Here is an 18,640-nt window from a genome sequence, read left to right as displayed (position 1 = left end):
GGCTGTCCAGGTGGGGTGGGGTGAGGTGGGGAAGAGGGAACAAATGAGGGCACATGAGGATGAAGAAGTAGACAAGGCCTACAACTCCCCCACCCCCAACAGAGTTTGGACTTGCTCTGAGGGCATTAGATAGTCTCTGACTGGCTTTTCTGAGGAGGTTGACCCTGTTTTGTGTTTTTGAAAGATTGCTAAAACCAAAGCACATACCATTAATACTAAATGTGAGGCTGTTGTAGTTGTTGAGGGAAGGATGGCAGGGAAAAGGTGAGGTAGGCTGGAGAATGTTAGAGTGAGCTGTTCTTAACTTCATGGACCCATTGAGAATCTGAGGGCAGCATGTTTCTTACGGGTGCAGGAGTCTCTAACCCTAGGAGGTCCAGGTATGTGGTTATCTTTGTCTTGAACTTGAATGGAAAATGTTATGTGTCTGTACACATTCAACATTTCCCTTTTTCTTGAGCAAATATTTATTGAGTACCTACCATTGGGGTTGGAATAGTCTCTACTCCTATAGAGCTTACAGTCTAGTGATGGAATTGTCTCTACTCCAATAGAGCTTACAGTCTAACGGAGGAGACACATACTAAACTAATAGTCATACAATAGTGTTACAAACAGCGGGTTAAGTGCAGGAAGGAAAAGGATAGTGTTTTCTTATGTAATAATATAGTGTTTAAAAGCTGCACTGGAGTCACACTGCCTGGGTTCAAATTCTGGCTTTGCCTCATTAACTAGGTGACTTTGGGCAAGTCACTGTGACTCAGTTTCTTTATCTGTACAATGGAGATAATTATAATTTCTACCTCACTGGGTTGTCATAAGGAGTAAATGAATTCTCAGCAGAAATGCTTAGAGGAGCTCTGAACAATAGCGCTCTCTGTGTGCGTGTGTGCTATTATTGTGAAAGCATATAACAGGAAGGAGGGATCTATTTTTTTCTTGGGAGTTAGGGAAGGATTCCCTGAGAAATTAATGGTTATGAGGAAACCAGAACTGTGTGTAAGGGAGAGTCAGAGAGAAGAAACCTGAGCAGAGGGAAGAACCTGTGCAAAGGGCTTAGGGCAGAAGGTACAGCTGAGAGAATAGACACAAAAAGGCCTTTGTAGCATGGTCCGGAGGGAGAGCAGGGGGACTGGGGAGTGTAGAAGGTGGGCAGAGGGCAGACTCCATGTGAAGGATTGGCCACATCAGGGTTTTTTTTTCTCCATCCTAAGAGCCATTGGAAGCCACTGACGGTGTAAGCCCAAGAGGTACAGGATGAAATCTGAATTTTACTGTGACCTGTGTGCCTGCCCAGTGGAGAGTGGAGTGTGTCTGGTGGGTATGAGTAGATGTGGGAAGACAAGTCAGGGTTAGGAGTGCAGGCAGGCATCCAGGGAGAAGACAGTGTGTGTGTGTGGGGGCGGCGGGGGGGGCGGGTGGTAGGTGGCGGGGGCAGCGGGGAGGGTGCTGGTGGCAGTGGAGTTGAAGAGAGTGGAAGGTTCCCAGAGTTAATCAGGAACTAAAGTTTTCACAGAGGTGTGTTGGAATGGGAGGGGAAGGAAGAGGCAATGTCAGAATGGACCTTGAGGTTTCTGTGCAAACAAGTAGGCAGTATCTTTCACTGAGATAGAAAAAACTGGAAGAGGACTGAGACAGGGGGGTGGTTTGATTGAGGAGAGGAGGATGTGGACAGAGAGGTGAAAGTATATATTCTATATTAGACATCTTGAGCTTGAAATGCCTTACAGTCACCACATGCAGATGTTGAGAAGGTTCTTGGAAACCTGGGTTTGGACGTGGCGTGGAGGTCTGGGCTAGAGATGAAGATGAGAAGTTGTCGATAGAGAGATGATAATTGCGGCTGTGGATGAGGAGAAGCTTACCCAGGGAGAAGAATGTGGAGAGAGAAGAGAGATGGCCCAGGATGAAGTTTTGAGGTACATCTACAGATTAGGGCTGTGTACAAAAGGATCTGCCTGCAAAGGCTGATCAGGAGTGGCTGGACAGCTTGGAGAAAGCCCAGGAGAGTGGGCTTATGGAAGGAGGCCAAGGGAGACATTTTAGAAAGCTGGGAAGACTTGATGGAGGGAATGCTCTGAGAGGTCAGATAGGAGGAGGGTGCAGCCCTGGGCTTTGGTTTATGGACAGGCGTGGAGATTGTTGGGGACTTAGGGAGGGCTATTTACGTGTGGCATGATGGAGGGGGTCAGATGGCAGTGGTCAGATGAGTGCAGGAGGGATGAGGGAGGCAGTGGGTCTTTCGAGAAGTTTTTGTATAAAAAGGACGAGAAAGATAAAGTGCTAGGGCCAATATGTATGTTAGGGGAGGTGTGTTTCAAGGTAGAAGAAACCTGAGATTTGTTTAAAAGTGAATGGCAGATCCAGGAGAGAGAGGTTAACCAAGAGTGTAGGAAATAGGGGAGATAATCAGCGAGTAAAGTTCTCTCAAGCATGTGCGAGGGGCTGGGATCAGGCATGTGGGTTGGGGGGGTTCGTCTTGGGGAGGAGGAGGGATGAGTTCTCTAGAACCCAAAAGCAGGAACAAAGAGAGGATGGGTGCAGATGTAGATGTAGGTTTATAGTGGGATGTTAAGGGAGATTTCATTTTGAGCTTCTATTTTTTCTGCAAAGTGGGAGGCAAGGTCTTCTGCTGAGAGTGAAGAAGAGGTGGTGAGGAGTTTGAAAGAAGAATGATCATTCAGAGTGTTGAGAAGCAACTTGCCCACAAAATCCCCAATTGCCTGACAGCCTTGGCTCCCCAGTTGAGGTTGGTGGTCCTTATGTATGTGTGTCTCGTCCTGTCCTGCTGAGTGAATTCCTCCATCAGGGCTCACCTACCCAGCTGCAGGCTGGGGAGATGTATGTACATAGTGGGATTTATCCAGGCCTAGGGCTTTGCCAGATGGGTGGGGAAAAAAGGGCACAGGAGTCTAAAGTATTGGCAAAGAGATGCTAAAATTCTGGGTCCTGGGATCTACACTGGGTAGCGAGGGAAGCAAGGCAGATGGGATGTTTGCAGGGAGAGAGTGGAATCCTTCACGGGCCAGGCCTTATGAGGGACCCCTGAGATCAGAGAGGGCTGGGAGCTGGAACTGGTGGTGACACCCAGGTTTCTGCTTGGGTGGCTGGGTGGGTGATGAATATACATGATGAGCATACAAACCATTGTAAGATCTAAGATTTTTTTCCACCAACACCTCCAGGAACCAGTTTTCATTTCCTCGAGGGCATCAAGGCCCCATTTGAGAATGCATGCCTTAGTAGAATGTAAACTCCCTGAAGGCAGACTTACCTTTGCCTTGTTGGTTGCATTATTTCCAACATTTTGCACAGTGCCTGCATACAGCAGGCACTTAATAAGTATTGGCAAGTGCAGGAATGGTTACAGACCTCTCCTGAAGAAGAAGGGAGGGCAGGGCAGGCAAGGTTCTCACTGAGTTTAGGCCTGGAGGCAGGAATGTGGAAGGCTTTGGAAGGCAGTGGGGAAGGAACTGGATTGTGCATCCTTGGCTGACCCTGGAAGAAATGCAGAACTGGAATTAAATTAAAGAACGAAAACAAAACCACACCAGGATTGTCTAATACCTTCTGTCTGGCAACAGGTTGTTTGTTTTTGTTTTGCTCCTAATAAAATTCATTGTCGGCACTTATGCTTTGTCCTCGGCTCCTGGGAGGCTGTCTCTTCTGTGGACAATTTCTTTATTTCCCTCATTTTCCAAATCATACCCTTCACTGAATTGCCTCAGGGCCCAAGCACAAAATTAGAACATTAAACTGATAAAATATAACATGGCAACAATTAAGACAGCAACAAACAAAACAGTGCATTAAAAAAAAAATTAGCCTCAGAGCATTTCTCTACCAGTAAGAGAAAATGCCTTTGTTAGTGGTAGAAGCCAGATGCTCCCAGACCACTGAACTGCAAGTGCCTCTCGGGGAAGCAGCATGCTTTAGTCACCTTGGATTCCCATGCAGGGCACGGCGAGGTCACTTAGGAAATGAATGAAGGAAGAATGAACAACAGAAGAGAAGGAAGCTCAACAGATGGGGCACTCTACCTGTCTCTCCCAGCAGGAATGGCTCTGACACAGAGGTGGGAGGTAGCAGCGATACAGGGGAAAGGTTACTGGGCCTCTCCCCTGTGTTACTGTCAGGAGTCAGGCCCTTTTCGCCTGGCTCAGCTGTGTGACCTTGGGCCAGTCTCTTGCCCTCTCTGGTCCTCAGCATTACCTTCTGTTAAATGAAGCTGTTGAACAAAGACCCTTCCAGTAGTGGAACTCTTAAGAGAAGGGCCCATCTGGGAAGGGTGCCCTTCCCAGTAGCTCCCTTCATCCATTGTAACAACAGGTTTTCCCTGGGCCAAGTCATTTTGGCCAGTAGATTTCCCAAGACTTCCTTCCCTTTCGTGAAATGACACGAAATCTTTAATCTCACAGGAGCTTTTAAAGGTTTACAAGTTGTTACTGAAGTAACAAGTTAAACAATTCAGAGATATATTAAGACAAAGTCCATCATTTTTCCCTCCCTCTTAGCCATTCCCAGCCCACTTCTCCACACTAGAGCCTCTTCCTTTCCCAATCAGAAAGAAGCCTGGTATTCAATCCCTTCACATCATTTCTCTGCCCAGACAAACACAGACATCCTTCATATGGTTTAGTCCTCCTTCTCCTTTTCCTTTTTCACTTCTCTTTACTTCTTTTCTTTTTTCTTTTTCTTTTCTTTTCTTTTTTTTTTTTTTGAAACGGAGTCTCGCTCTGTTGCCCAGGCTGGAGTGCAGTGGCCTGATCTCGGTTCACTGCAACCTCTGCCTTCTGGGTTCAAATGATTCTCCTGCCTCAGCCTCCCAAGTAGCTGGGACTACAGGCATGTGCCACCATGCCCAGCTAATTTTTGTATTTTTAGTAGAGATGGGTTTCACCATGTTGGCCAGGCTGGTCTTGAACTCCTGGCCTCAGATGATCCACCCGCCTCAGCCCCTCAAAGTGCTGGGATTACAGGCATGAGCCACTGCACCTGGCTTCTTTGCTTCTTTTCTTACAAAAGGGAATCATACTAAACACTCAACTCTGCAACTCTCTTTTTTCACCTAATAACAATACAGCAGAGCTATTTCTCCAGATGCTGGGATCTGCCACACTCTTTTGAGTAATAGTAACAGCTATCATTTGTTGAGTGTGTGCAGTGAGCTGGAGCTGTGCTTCCAGGCTCCAACACTAACCAATCAAAACCTCACAACATCCTATAAAGCATGTCAAATGGTTGTAGATGAGGAAACTGAGGCTCAAGACAGGCTCCAGCTGCCAGAGGGCTCATAACCAGTCCCTCGGTAGGGCCATCAACAGACAGAGATGGGAGATGATATGATACAGGTTATTCGCCTCTAGTTTTTTGGCTAATAGAGTAGTGTTGCTCTAAACATCCTAGTAAATACATCCTTGCAGACTGGAGCTTTAATTCTGTATGATGTAATTGCAAGTGGACCAGAGGGGATGCATGAGTTTTATTTTAATAGCTAAAGCCCAATTAACTGCCAAAAGGGTTGTAGCAATTCATAGCCTCATCAGCATAATTTCTTATTTTTGTGGTTTTATTTCTCAGAGCTAGAAGGGTCCTTGGAGAGCATCTAGCCCAGCTCGCTCCTCTTGCTGATAAGGAAACAGGCCCAGTGACAGGAAGTGACTCGACAAGGACCCCAGCAGGTTAGAGGCAGAGGGAAGTACCTGTCTACCTTTCCCTGGGCCATAGCCACATCCTCTTCCCTCCGCGCTGCCCCTGCCTTGTCCTCTCCTGTCCACTCTCCACGCTGCACTTGGAATCACATCACTTCCCTGCTCATTAAACCTCCCCTAGCTTAACCGCTGACCACAGGCTCAAGTCACAGCTTCTTCTTAGGCATTCAAAGCCCATCCCAGTCTGTTCTCTGGTGTGTCTCCTATCATCCAAACCAGCAGCTAAATCTTGAGTACTCTCTGTCCTCAGAACATCTCACTCCCTTCACACCATTTGGACAGAACTGCCTTTTTGCTCTTTGAAGTTTGACTGTTTCCTATTTATCTTTCAAAGCCAAGTGCAAAGGCCGCCTCTGCGATGGTGCCTTCCCTGACTGCCCAGCCTTCCAACCCCGGGCAGTCAGTCATCTGTGTTCTGCGACAAGGTGGCCCTGCCTCCACCCCTGGCTGCTTCCTCCCGGAGGTCATGTGTTGCAGAAGAACCAGCCAGGAGGGGGCAGTGCACAACCAAAGAAAGTTCTCTCAAAAGGTCAAGGTCACCAGAGTGCCTGGGGCCTGCCCAGTGTGGCCACCTATGGATATCAGGTTCCACCCCAGTGGCAGGACCTTTGGCTAGCTCCACCCCTCCGTGGGCCTCAGTTTGCATCTCTGTGCAAAGGCAGGGTTGGACTAGCTCAGTGTTTCTGAAAGTGTGGTGATGCACAAAGTGACTTCAAGAGATAAAAAGATGGACATTTTAAAATGGAAATCATTATGTATTTATTTTAATGTGTATTAGACAAAAAATAACTAGCACATCAAACCTGTTATTTCACAGATATTATTGCTTAGAATGGGGCTAAAGTAGGCATTCAAGTAAAAAACAGTGAGTCAATGTAAAAGAAAGTACCAATTAAATAATATACAGGTGGTAAGACAGCAGTGAATGGCTGCAATCGGGAAAACATTAGTCTGCTTTGATGTCTAGAATGCTGTGATTTGCAGACTCCTGCCTTTGGTAGGGGTGGAGACAGGGAGAAGGAGCTGCCCCAGGGCTGGGAGGCTGGGCCTTGGGCAGAGGGTCAGGAACTCAGCAGATGGGCCATGTGCCCCTGCCCCCCAGACCCTCCTCCACCTGTGGAGGGTACGAGGGCTGGCTCCCCCTCCCACCTTCTTTCTCAGCTTCTCTGCGGTTACTAAGGAGTGGGAGGCTGAAAGGGGCCTCATTCTGGAAGCTCATCTGCTCCCTCATTCTCACCCAGCACCCTGCTTGGCATAAACTATTCAGGGTGATGATGATTAACAAGGATGCAGGAAGGCACTGGGGGTGGGGAGAGAAAATAGGCGATGTGGACAGAGTTTGCTCACATATCTGAATGTCCAACCTGCCACGATTGTCTAATGATTCCTAAGTTTAGCTGTGCAGTGGAATCACCTGGCTAGTCAATGGAAATACAATTCCAAGGCCTCACATCAAGCAACTCCCATTTTGGGACCCCCACATCTGGGCTTTTAAAATCTCTCTAGTGGATTCTGAGGCTTCAAGGTTTCGAAGTGCACACCTCCCTCAGTGTACCTGTCGAGATTCAGAGAGGTTGTGTCACTTACTCAAAGTCACCCAGCAAGTCAAGAGCAGTTGTCCTGACTCCCAGCTCAGTTCTTCCCACTGAGTGTCCCTTGTTGAGCCTAGTCCATGGTTAGCAAAGACAACTCCGCTGAAAAAGTAGTGGGGTTTCTTTGAGCCTCCCTCTGGGCTTGTCAAGGACTGTCTACAGAAGAAAACAGGCTGTATGAGCTACCATCTGCTGAGAAGGCCAGACGGGTGGCGAGGGATGGTGGTGGGAGAAGGTGGAGGGAGATGCCAATGGAGGGGGTGGCTGGGAGACGTGGCCTCCTCTCACAGTTGCCAGCCTGAACAGTCAGCCTGCTGAGGGCAGGAGCTAGTCCACATGCATGCCATTAGCCATTGGATTTTCACATGGGATCCTTAAGGAAGAGAATTAGGGCCAATGAATGGGAAGTTAATTCCAGATGAAACTCTCAAACAGTAATCAGTGACCTGGAAGACAATTGACCTTAGGGCAACTGTCCAGCTCCCTGATTTTTAATAACTAAGATATTTGGCATGTGAAAAATGCAGGGACACACACATACAGTTCCATGTTCCCATGATCTAGATTTCTTTCGTTCTTTTTGAGACAGAGTCTTGCTCTGTTGCCCAGGCTGGAATATAGTGGCACGATCTTGGCTTATTGCAACCTCTGCCTCCCAGGTTCAAGCAATTCTCCTGCCTCAGCCTCCCAAGTAGCTGGGATTACAAGCATGCGCCACCAAGTCCAGCTAATTTTGTATTTTTAGTAGAGATGAGGTTTCACCATGTCATCCAGGCCAGTCTCGAACTCCTGACCTCAGGTAATCCAAATGCCTCAGGCTCCTAAAGTGCTGCGAAAGGTGTGAGCCACCATGCCCTGCGTAGATTTCTTTTACTTTTTTTTTTTTTTTTTTAGAGACAAGTGTCTTGCTCTGTCACCCAGGTTGAACTGAGATGGTGATCATAGCTCACTGCAGCTTGAAATTCCTGGGCTCAAGCGATCCTCCTGTTTCTTCCTCCAGAATAACTGGGACTACAGGCACACACCACCATGCCCAGATAATTTTTAGAAACTTTTTGTAGAGACAGGATCTTGCTTTGTTGCCCAGGCTGGTCTCGATCTTCTGGCTTCCAGTGATCCTCCTTCTGCCTTGGCTTCCTAAAGTGCTGGGATAAGAGGTGTGAGCCACAGCAGCCGGCCTAGATTGTGAAAAAAGACATTTCAAATACATAAGAGCATCTCAGTTCATTTCCCTTCCCTTTGCCCAGAGATAGTCACCAGCCCATTCCCGGAAGTTGGCATGAGTTGTTCCTGCACATGTTTATGTATACATGCTATACATGTATTCATTCATAAAACATAGAAAGTGTTGCTTTGTAGCTTTAAACTCTCTGTAAATGACATAATATTGTGCATAGCCTTCTGCAACTTGCTTGTTTTCATTCAACATTGTGTTTGAAATTTATACACATTTGATGTGCAGAGCACCAGTATACACATATCCACTATTCAATCAATTTCATTGTAGGGGCATGTACTACAGTTTATCAATCCATTCTCCTGTTGATGGGCATTTGAGTGATGTCCAATTTTCCATAATAAAAACCGCACTGCCGTGACCATCCTCATGCGTGTCTTGCATGTGCCTGGGGAAGAATGGCCGGGTGTGTGAGTATCTTGGGGCTCCCTGCCATTGCCTGACCGTATCTGAAAGGGTCAGTTTCTGTGGCTCCACATCCAGACTTGACCTGGCAATAGTCAGACTTTGGGATGTTTATCACTCTGATGGGGGCCAAATGTCTCTCGTTCTTGTTTTTAAGTTCTATTTCTCTGAAGAGTAGAGTTAAACCGTTTTCATAATTGTGCTAGTGGTTTGGATTTCCTCTTCTGTGGATCGCCTTTTGTACCCCCTGTCCGTGTTTCCATGGTGCTGTTTGTGTCTTTCTTATTGATTTGCAGGAGCTCTAATCTTGTGGTCTGCTGCGACTGTCTTTTGTTAGTCTGTGAATTATTTTTTCACTTTATTTGTGCAGTCTTGCGATGCACAAAGGCTTTAGGTTTGAATATAATGAACTGCGTCAATGTCTTCCTCTATTGTTTGGGGTTCTACAATCCGCAGCAAGCTGAGGCCATTTCTTGGCGTGGCACTCTCCTCAGGAGGCCTTGACCTCAGGTGGAATGTTAGGAGCACGGGCTTTAGAGCAGGGCCCACTTGGGTTGAAATTCAGGCTGAGTGATTTATAGGCTGGTGAACTTGGGGATAAGTCATTTTACCTTTGGGTTTCAGCTTCTTTACTTGTAAAATAGGGAAGAGAACTGTCTTGAGCTCTCAGGGGTGCTATGAGGCTGGAGGAAGCAGGTCAAGGCACAGTGGGAAGTCTTGAAATCCCCCAGGGAGAGGGAGGACTCACTGAGAAAAGCCTCATAAGATGCTGCTCCCTGAGAGCCATCCAGTGTGAATGTCCTAATCTTGCCTGGCCCCAAGATTACAGTCTCTTCAAATCTAACTTTACATCTGCAAGTGGAGCTGAGTCTCTGGAGGAGCTGGGACATGCGAGACATGAGACACCAGTCTCCCTCCTTTTCCCTCCCACCCATGGCCCTGGGTTCTGAGCTGTTCCTGGGGCCATGCTTGGTGATTCTGGAAGCAGGAACATATGGAAGTGGCATACGTGATGTCTCAAGAAAACCGGAAGAGGACGGAGGATGTATCCCATGGCCTCCATACACCATGGCCACTCAAAGCTGCCCAGTCACCCTCGCAGCAGGGTGGGGAGGGCATCTGAGGGCTCCAAGAGAATATTTGTCTGGGGAAAGAAAAGGACACATGTGCCTTGTCACTTTCACTCATATGTGACCACATGCCAGCCCACACAAGCAGATCTCTTGAGGCCATGGCAGGGGGCTACCCCATCACCTCTGAGCAGTTCAATCCTGGGCACAGCATACACAGGAACAGGTTTGGAGGGGAGGTAGGCAGAGGCCTCTGGGTCCAGCAGCCTCTTGGACAAGGCCACAGAACCCATGGCAAATAGGTCTGGATGATGCCTCCTTCTTCGTCCCACTTACTGACCGTGAGTCACCCCACCATCACCACCTCTGAAAGGTCAGCCTGCTCACATGGCCAGAGCACTGGATTCCAGTGGAGAATGTAGTTCAAAAACTGAAGCCTGTTTTTGGAGAAGATGATGTATACACATGATGCAAACGTGTAAAGGTATGCAAAGGGTACCGAGAAAAGTAAATCTCCTGGGCTCCCATCCTCTGTTCCCCAGCTTCTCGGTTCTCTTCCCAGGAGGATGCAATATTACCAGGGCTTAGATATGACTGCATACACACACACACATACACACACACACGCACAGGCACACAATATTGATAGTAGTACATTATATACGTGAAGGTAAACCTTGCTTATTTTTTCACCCCATCTTCTCTCCCACAAATGTAGGACCTGGAATGTAACAGGCGAGAGTGAATACAGAATGGATGCATTAGTGGATGAGGTGGTGGAAGGATGAACAATGTCCGTCCAGGTGCAGGCTTTTTCTACTCTGTGTTTTGAGACTCATCCTGTCCCTGAGAGGATCTCTCTCCTTTGGCACATCGCTGCAGGTGGGTAAATTCAGGCCTTCTTGACCCTGGCACAGAGCCATAATGGGGGAACTAAGTGAACCAGGCAGCTGAACAGCTTAATTGTCATTTCCACCAGCAGATGGTTACCAGGGAAACTCAAAGAATGTTAGAACGGGGAGGGGTTTTCAGGCAATGTGGAGGCAGCCTGACAGAATCTCAGAATGGGAAAGGGGACGGTTCCGACAAGTTCTTCAAGAGTTTGATTTTTAATTTTCATTTCAATGATAATCTAAAATAATTAAAAATTTTAACCGGGTGCGGTGGCTCATGCCTGTAATCCTAGCACCTTGGGAGGCCAAGGCGGGTGGATTGCCTGAGCTCGGGAGTTTGAGACCAGCCTGGGCAACCCGGTGAAACCCTGTCTCTACTAAAATACAAAAAATTAGCTGGTGTGGCAGTGCGCATCTGTAATCCCAGCTACTCGGGAGGCTGAGGCAGGAGAATTGCTTGAACCCAGGAGGCGGAAGTTGCAGTAAGCCGAGATTGTACCACTGCACTCCAGCCTGGGAGACAGAGCGAGACTCGATCTCTAAAAAAAAAAAAAAAAAAAGAAAAAGAAAAATTTTAGGCCAGGCACAGTGGCTCATGCCTATAATCCCAGCACTTTGGCAGGCTGAGGCGGGTGGATCACCTGAGGTCAGGAGTCCGAGACCAGCCTGACCAACGTGGTGAAACCTGCCTCTACTAAAAATACAAAATTAGCTGGGTGTGGTGGCAGCGCCTGTAATCCCAGCTACTTGGGAGGCTGAGGCAGGAGAATCGCTCTAACCCGGGAGGTGGAGGTTGCAGTGAGCTGAGTTTGCACCATTGCACTCCAGCCTGAGCAATGAGAACGAAACTCCGTCTCAAAAAAAAAAAAAATTATATTTTTCGATAATTTGAACATCTGCCTTATAACATTGTATGGACAAGTGATTTCAATGCTGTGTTGATGTTTGCCTTTGTGATCACATTGGCGCTGGGATAATCAATGACTTTACAGCCACCTGAATAAACCAAGATTTTTCTGTAAATCAAACTTAGAAGGTTCTTAAATTTGTGTCTGCAGACTCCTAAGATTTCTGGGCATATTCTTGGACCAGTGAGAATTGTTTTGGAGGCATCTGTATGTTACTCAAGTATGAGAAACCCTGGTGAGGACAAAAGGACCCCAGGCAAGAGTTGGAAGCTTGGATTCGGCTCCTGTCTCTGCCTCTTCTTATCAATTGGGTCACTTGGACTCTTCTGTCTCTTCTGCTTTAATTTCTCCACCAGTAAAATAGGATCAAAATGCCTTCTTCACAGCATATTAAGAACACAAAATGAGGTAGTGAATGTGAAAGTTCTGACTTTGTAAGCATGAAGCATTTCATCTTATAAAGGAGGGAAACAAGACTTGAAGAGGTGAAACGACATCTCCGTTATCAAACCATCATCGGCAGAGCTGGGCTGGGAGCTTGGGCTTCTAACCCTCAGTTGCCCTGGGCACGTTGGCCACTAGCAGTAATGGTGTGACTAATTCTGGAAAGCGTAATAACGTCTCAGGTGGGGCCTTTTGCTATTTGGGCAAACATGCTATCTTTATTTTTATTTGTTGAGAAGATTAAATTAGGGAAGCCAAACAAATAAATAAGCACATTGAATTTCCCACAGCTATACCTCTCTTCCTGGAGCAAAAACAAACTCTTTCCTCAGGCAGAAGGTCAGACAGGAGGCATGTGGGGACAAAACACCCAGGTACTTCAGTGTCAGCCTCCTGGATTTGCTGTTTTGCTGGGTTGAAGGGCCACTGAGCCAGGCGTGTGGGCTTCATGTCAGTACCCAGCTGCTCTGAGGAATGTGTTTCAAGGTTGGGGGCACCCAGGGCAGGCTGAGAGTTCCAGAAAGCAGGGACTGTGTGTGGCTACTGCTGTTTCTCCCAAGCTCAGCTCGGTGCCTTGCACATATGGGTGTGCAATCAATATTTAAAGAATAAGGCCGGATGCCGTGGCTCATGCCTGTAATCTTAACACTTTGGGAAGCCGAGGCGAGTGGATTGCCTGAGCTCAGGAGTTCGAGACAAGCCTGGGCAACATGGTGAAACCCAATCTCTACTAAAAATACAAAAAATTAGCCGGGTATGGTGGCACATGCCTGTAATCCCAGCTACTCGGGAGGCTGAGGTAGGAGAATTGCTTGAACTCGGGAGGTGAAGGTTGCAATGAGCCAAGATCGTGCCGTTGCACTCCAACCTGGGGGGACAGAGCGAGACTCTGTCTCAAAAACAAAACAAAACAAAACAAAACAAAACATAGGAATAATGGAAGGAAGGAATGAATGACTAGAGTCACAGTCTTTGTGTTTAAATATTTGGAGTGGTCTCAGAGAAGATGTATCTTGCAAGTCCAGGTTCAAAATCAGATCCGGAAACAAGGGATCTCAGGGCAAAATGGTCTTCTGGCCTGGATTTCAGGAATCAGGGAGGTAAGTAGGAAGTGAGGCCCAGTGCAGAGGCTGAAGTCAGTCACAGTGGATCGACTGACTGCTTTGCTGTATCACAGTCTGTTCACTGAGCATCTTCCTCTGTGTCAGGCTCTGTGCCAGTTGCTGGGGATCCCAAGTGAAAAAGGCCCACATGCCAAGAACTCCCACCTATGGTAATGTGCCCCTACTAGTGAAGAAGAGTTTGGACTTTGAAATCACAAAGACATGGGCTCAAACCCCAGCTCTACGATGTATGACGTTGGGCAAGTTATAGTACTTCTGTACGTTTCAGTTTCCTTACCTGTAAAATGGGATTAAGAATGCTAACTTCTACCTTGGATGGTAAATAAGATACAACCCTAAGGCACAGAGTGAGCATGACCATCTGCCTGGGCTTGGATCCCACTAGAAAATGAGCCTATCTCAGGTCATGAGGTCAGGAGTTCGAGATCAGCCTGGCCAACATAGTGAAACCCTGTCTCTACTAAAAATACAAAAATTAGCCAGACGTGGTGGCACACACCTGTAGTCCCAGCTACTCGGGAGGCTGAGGCAGGAGAATCGCTTGAACCCGGGAGGTGGAGGCTGCAGTGAGCCGAGACCTCACCATTGCACTCTGGCCTGGGCAGCAGAGCAAGACTCTGTCTCAAAAAAAAAAAAAAAAAAAGAGCCCATCTCTTCTGTCTGTCCTGAACCCTGCAGGAGCTTCTTTGAGCTGACAGAAGGAAGTGGCTTGGTTGGGCATCTCCCTTGCATGGACCTGAGGTTATTTATAGTTGTTTGGTTATTGTGGTTGTTGTGGTTATTGTTGTTTCTATTAAGAAGATTGATTCTACGAATAACCTTGTGCATTTCTCTTGGTGCATGTGAGCAAGGGTTTCTCTAGGGTGGACACAATAACAATAAACAACTGGAGAGGTGAGGGCACTGGGCAATCAGAATGGATGCTGTGGAGCTGGAATGTGGTCCTGGGGGTAGTCTATGGGGTATTAACATTTTAGTTGTTGGATCATGGGGAGTTTGGGTGGATACCTAAAGGAAAGGCTGGGGGCAGCTGGATCACAGGTGGTCACAGGTAAATGGGTGGGGGAGACTTGGAATAGTAGCTATTTACCAACTGGCATGGAAGAATTTCAAGATTCTATCAACCAGTGTGTTCACAATGGTAAGCATGGGTGTGTATGTGCTTGGGAGTATATGTTGCCTAGGAGGGGAACTGTGAGACTGCAGGGAAAGTGATCGATCAGCTTTACAAGATCATACTGGAATGATTTTCCAAGTCACTTATTCCCATAGACATTCCTCCCAGCAGTGTATAAGCATCTGGTTGATCCACATCCTTGCCAACACTTGGTATTGTCAGGATCTTTAATTACTTGCCAATCCAGTGGGTGTAAAAGGATGTCATAATGGTCTCAATTTGCATCTCTCTGAATTCTAATAAGGTTGAATATCTTTTCATATGTTTATGGGCCTAGAGCTGTTTGCTTGAAAGTCCTGGGTCCTGTATATATTAAATATGTGCAGTTTTTGTTTATCAACTACACCTTAATAAAGCCATTAACACACACACACACACACACACACACACACACCACAAAGGCCTGTAATTTTATCCCTAATACAATGGCTAACAGTTAATAGGTGCTCAATAATATTGAATTAAAAAAAAGGGGAGCCTGGTTCCCTCACACCACAGTGAACATTCCACTAAATGCCTTGGACAGCAGCCAGGTAGAGCGGTAAGAGCACAGGACAGGGAGCAAGGATACCTGGGTTCCAGCCTCAGGATGACCACACCATAACTCTGTGGCCTTAGGCAAGGCGCATTGTGTTTTCTGACCTTCACATTTAGAATTGGCCAAGTTGAGGAGAGGCTTAGTCTGCTCACAGGGAGGGCAGTTAAGGGATCAAGTGAGATTATGAAAATCGATGTGTTTTGGGGACTGAAAAGTCCTGCACCAGTCAGGGATTAGTGTTCCCTCTCTGAAGACAATTTAAGAAGGCTCTGGAGCGCAAGGGAGCAGGAGCAGCCAGCCAACCTCCAGCAGGCAAAGAGCATCAGCACCAAGGCTTAAATGCACATCTTCTTCCTTTACACAGCCCTCACCTCCAGGCACCCATCAAGCAGAGAGGGAGCAAAACTCCATTAACTCCTGACCTAAGCGTGCCTTAGGCTACCCTGAGGGTCCATGGGAACCAAAACTTGTGCCAGCCTGCTCTAATGTGAAGCCAGTGGCTCCCTGGTACCTGGTCCTTTCCTGGGAGACCTGACACTGCAGGCTGTTGGACCCACAGGCAGCCACAAGCTTAGCTCCTTAGGCTGAGATGCAGCAATGTGGCCAAGCCATCAGGTCTAATATGTAGGCTCATGGCTCTGTCCTGTGTTCCTTCTGGCCCCACGTGCCTCACTTGTTCAATGGCATGACTGTTAGCTACACAGGCATTTCTGACAGCATGTGCTGTGTGACATTCACCACTGTGGATGATGGTTAAATGGGGGTGGAGGAGGCATGGATAGGGGAAGTTTCTGTGGTCAGGTTGAAACATTGAGTAAAATTATTTATGCAGCTAACATTTACTGATTGTGACAGATGCTGGGCTAGGCATTTTATAAGCGTTGCCTCTTGACAGTTTTTTTTTTTTTTGTGATGGAGTCTTGCTCTGTTGCCCAGGCTGGAGTTCAGTGACGCAATCTCAGCTCATTGCAACCTCTGCCTCCTGGGTTCAAGCAATTCTCCTGCTTCAGCCTCCTGAGTAGCTGGGATTACAGGAGCATGCCACCACACCCAGCCAATTTTTTTATTTTTAGTAAAGATGAGGTTTCACTATATTGGCCAGACTGGTCTTGAGCTCCTGACATCAAGTGATCCACCCTCCTTGGCCTCCCAAAGTGCTGGGATTACAGGCATGAAGCACTGCGCCCAGCCATCCCTTGACTTCTTACAATACCCTTAGGAAGCAGGAACTATAATTGGCTCCATTTTACAGGTAAGGAAACAGGCTTTGCAAGGTTAATGACTTACTCAAGCGTCCCTCAACTGATAAGTGGCAGAGCCATGATTCAAACCCAGGCAACCTATTTCCAGATCTCTCGTTCTTCACCAGGTTGAATGAACAGGATTTGCTGACTGGTCAGAGTATGGGGGCTTCGGGAAGGAGATGGAAGCATTCATGTATCTTTCTTTGATTCAGCTCAGTGTCAGTGTCCTGGGAGCTGGCAGAGGAAAGTAAGGGAAGAAAAAGGCCGCACCTCTACCCTCCCAGAAAGAACTTCAGGTAAGGAAGTAAGTTCAGCAGAGTATGGAGGCACACCGAGGTTGGTTTTGGGAGACAAGCCTTCCTAGTGTGGTCTCTTCCAAGCCATGACTTAAGGGATCATCAATCACATGAAGATCTGGGGAAATGGAGCATCGGGCAGAGAAAATGGCATGTGCAAAGGCCAGGAGCTAAGGGAGAGAATGTCAAGTCACATACTCAGCTGATTGAGGGGGTGGGGCATGGGAGGTGAGGCCAGATGTCAGAAAAGGCCTTAACTTTTTTTTTTTTTTTTTTGAGACATGGTCTCACTCTGTCACCCAGGCAGGAATGCAGTGGCAGGATCATGGCTCGCTGCAGCCTCAAACTGCCAGGCTCAGGTGATTCTCCTACCTCAGCCTCCCAAGTAACTGGAACTACAGGCTCACCCACCACACCCAGCTAACTTTTGTATTTTTGTAGAGATGGGGTCTTGTTATGTGGCCCAGGCTGGTCTCAAATTCCTGGGTTCAAGTGATCCACCCCCCTTGGCCTTCCAAAGTGCTGAGATTACGTGCGTGAGCCACTACGCTGGCCCAAGCCCTCAACTTTGAGGCTTCTAGATTGGGGTGGTACAAAGGAGAGACGAGAATGTTGTGAAAGTACCCAGGAACAGTGGAGCTGCTGGCTGAAACTGGGAACATGAGCAGAGCAGTGAGTGAGGGGCTGAGGAGGTGGTGAGAATGAGCTTGGTTTTGGCCCTGATTTTCAAGGGGTCTCTGCTAAGGTCTGTCCCAGTGCTGATCTTCTCAATGTCCCTGGAAGGAAGGCACATCTCACTGTGGCCCCTCCACCCCCACATATTCTGGGCAGGAAGGAGCAGGATCTGTTTTGTCAACGCAGCTTGCAATAAAGACTCTCATTCAGAGAGGCAAACAGCTGCTTGACTATTAATAGGCAGGGCGGCAGCCACAGCCTGCTGGGAGGGCCTCCGCATGCAGTTCTGGAAAGGTGAATCGGTTCCTTCTGCCTGTCTGGGTTTTGCACCCCCGTGGTGGGACAATTGGCCAGGTGCATATTCCTCAGAAGGTCAGTTACCCCCAGTCGTTTCCTGGGGCAGCTTGGGAGCTGTGTGGGCTGGCCCTGCTGGGATGCTGACTCTCCCCCAGGCAGAGGGAGAGGGGGCCCAGAGGCCCCAAGCTGACCAGAGCAGTAGGCATCTAGGGTGACTGGGGTTGGGGGTGATGTTTGGGTGGGGTCTCATAGCTGCTCCTGTGGAAGATCAGGCACCCACCCTTAAGGGGATCATGAAGAGATCAGGGTTGGGTGGCTGGAAGGGAAGGGTGTCAGTCTAGAAGCAAGAGGACTGATAAGAGCAGCTGGGGATAGACAGGGTGGAGGTAGAGCCTGGGATCAGGGAGAACCATGAGGCATCCCTGATCAGGAGCCAGACCAGGCCGAGAGGAGCTTGGAGTCCAGACATGAGAGGGTGAGGCCTAGGGAAGGCCACAGTCTCCTTCCGGCCACCGCCATCATGACGCATGACCTCATTGTGGCCTGGCCAGCCAGATCGCCCATCTGAATGGGCCTGCAGAGAGGGTGGCTGGGAGTGAGCTAACAGCAACCCGACAGGCATCCTGGGCCCCACCGAGGCCAAGTCTTGCTGTGCTAGAGGCCCCGTGGCTGCAGCCCAAGCGGGCGCAGGGCTCACAGGCCCTCGTTGTTATCCGCCACTCAGGTGGCTGCTTCAGGTGGTGGCCACTTCAAAGAAGCCCCATTTAAAGCAGGGCCTTGCCTCAAGTTTCCTAAGGGCCCTGTCCAGGCTAATGAGATCATTAAGAGGCTCCTTGTTAAATGGGTTTAAATAGAGTTTGCCTGTAAGGCCTCTGGCTGAGCCCTGTGCCGTGGCTGTATTTTTTTTTTTTTTAATATATGTGTATTTGTACCTGTGTGTGCACCTAACCACGTGCTGGAAAGTGTAGGCTCTGGCCTCATATGGCAGGGAATCCTGGCCCTAGCACTTTTTGATAGTGTAACCTCTGG

This window comes from Pan troglodytes, chromosome 4 (assembly GCF_028858775.2).
Source record: "Pan troglodytes isolate AG18354 chromosome 4, NHGRI_mPanTro3-v2.0_pri, whole genome shotgun sequence".
NCBI lineage: Eukaryota > Metazoa > Chordata > Mammalia > Primates > Hominidae > Pan > Pan troglodytes.
Note: the sequence above shows the minus strand (reverse complement) of the source record.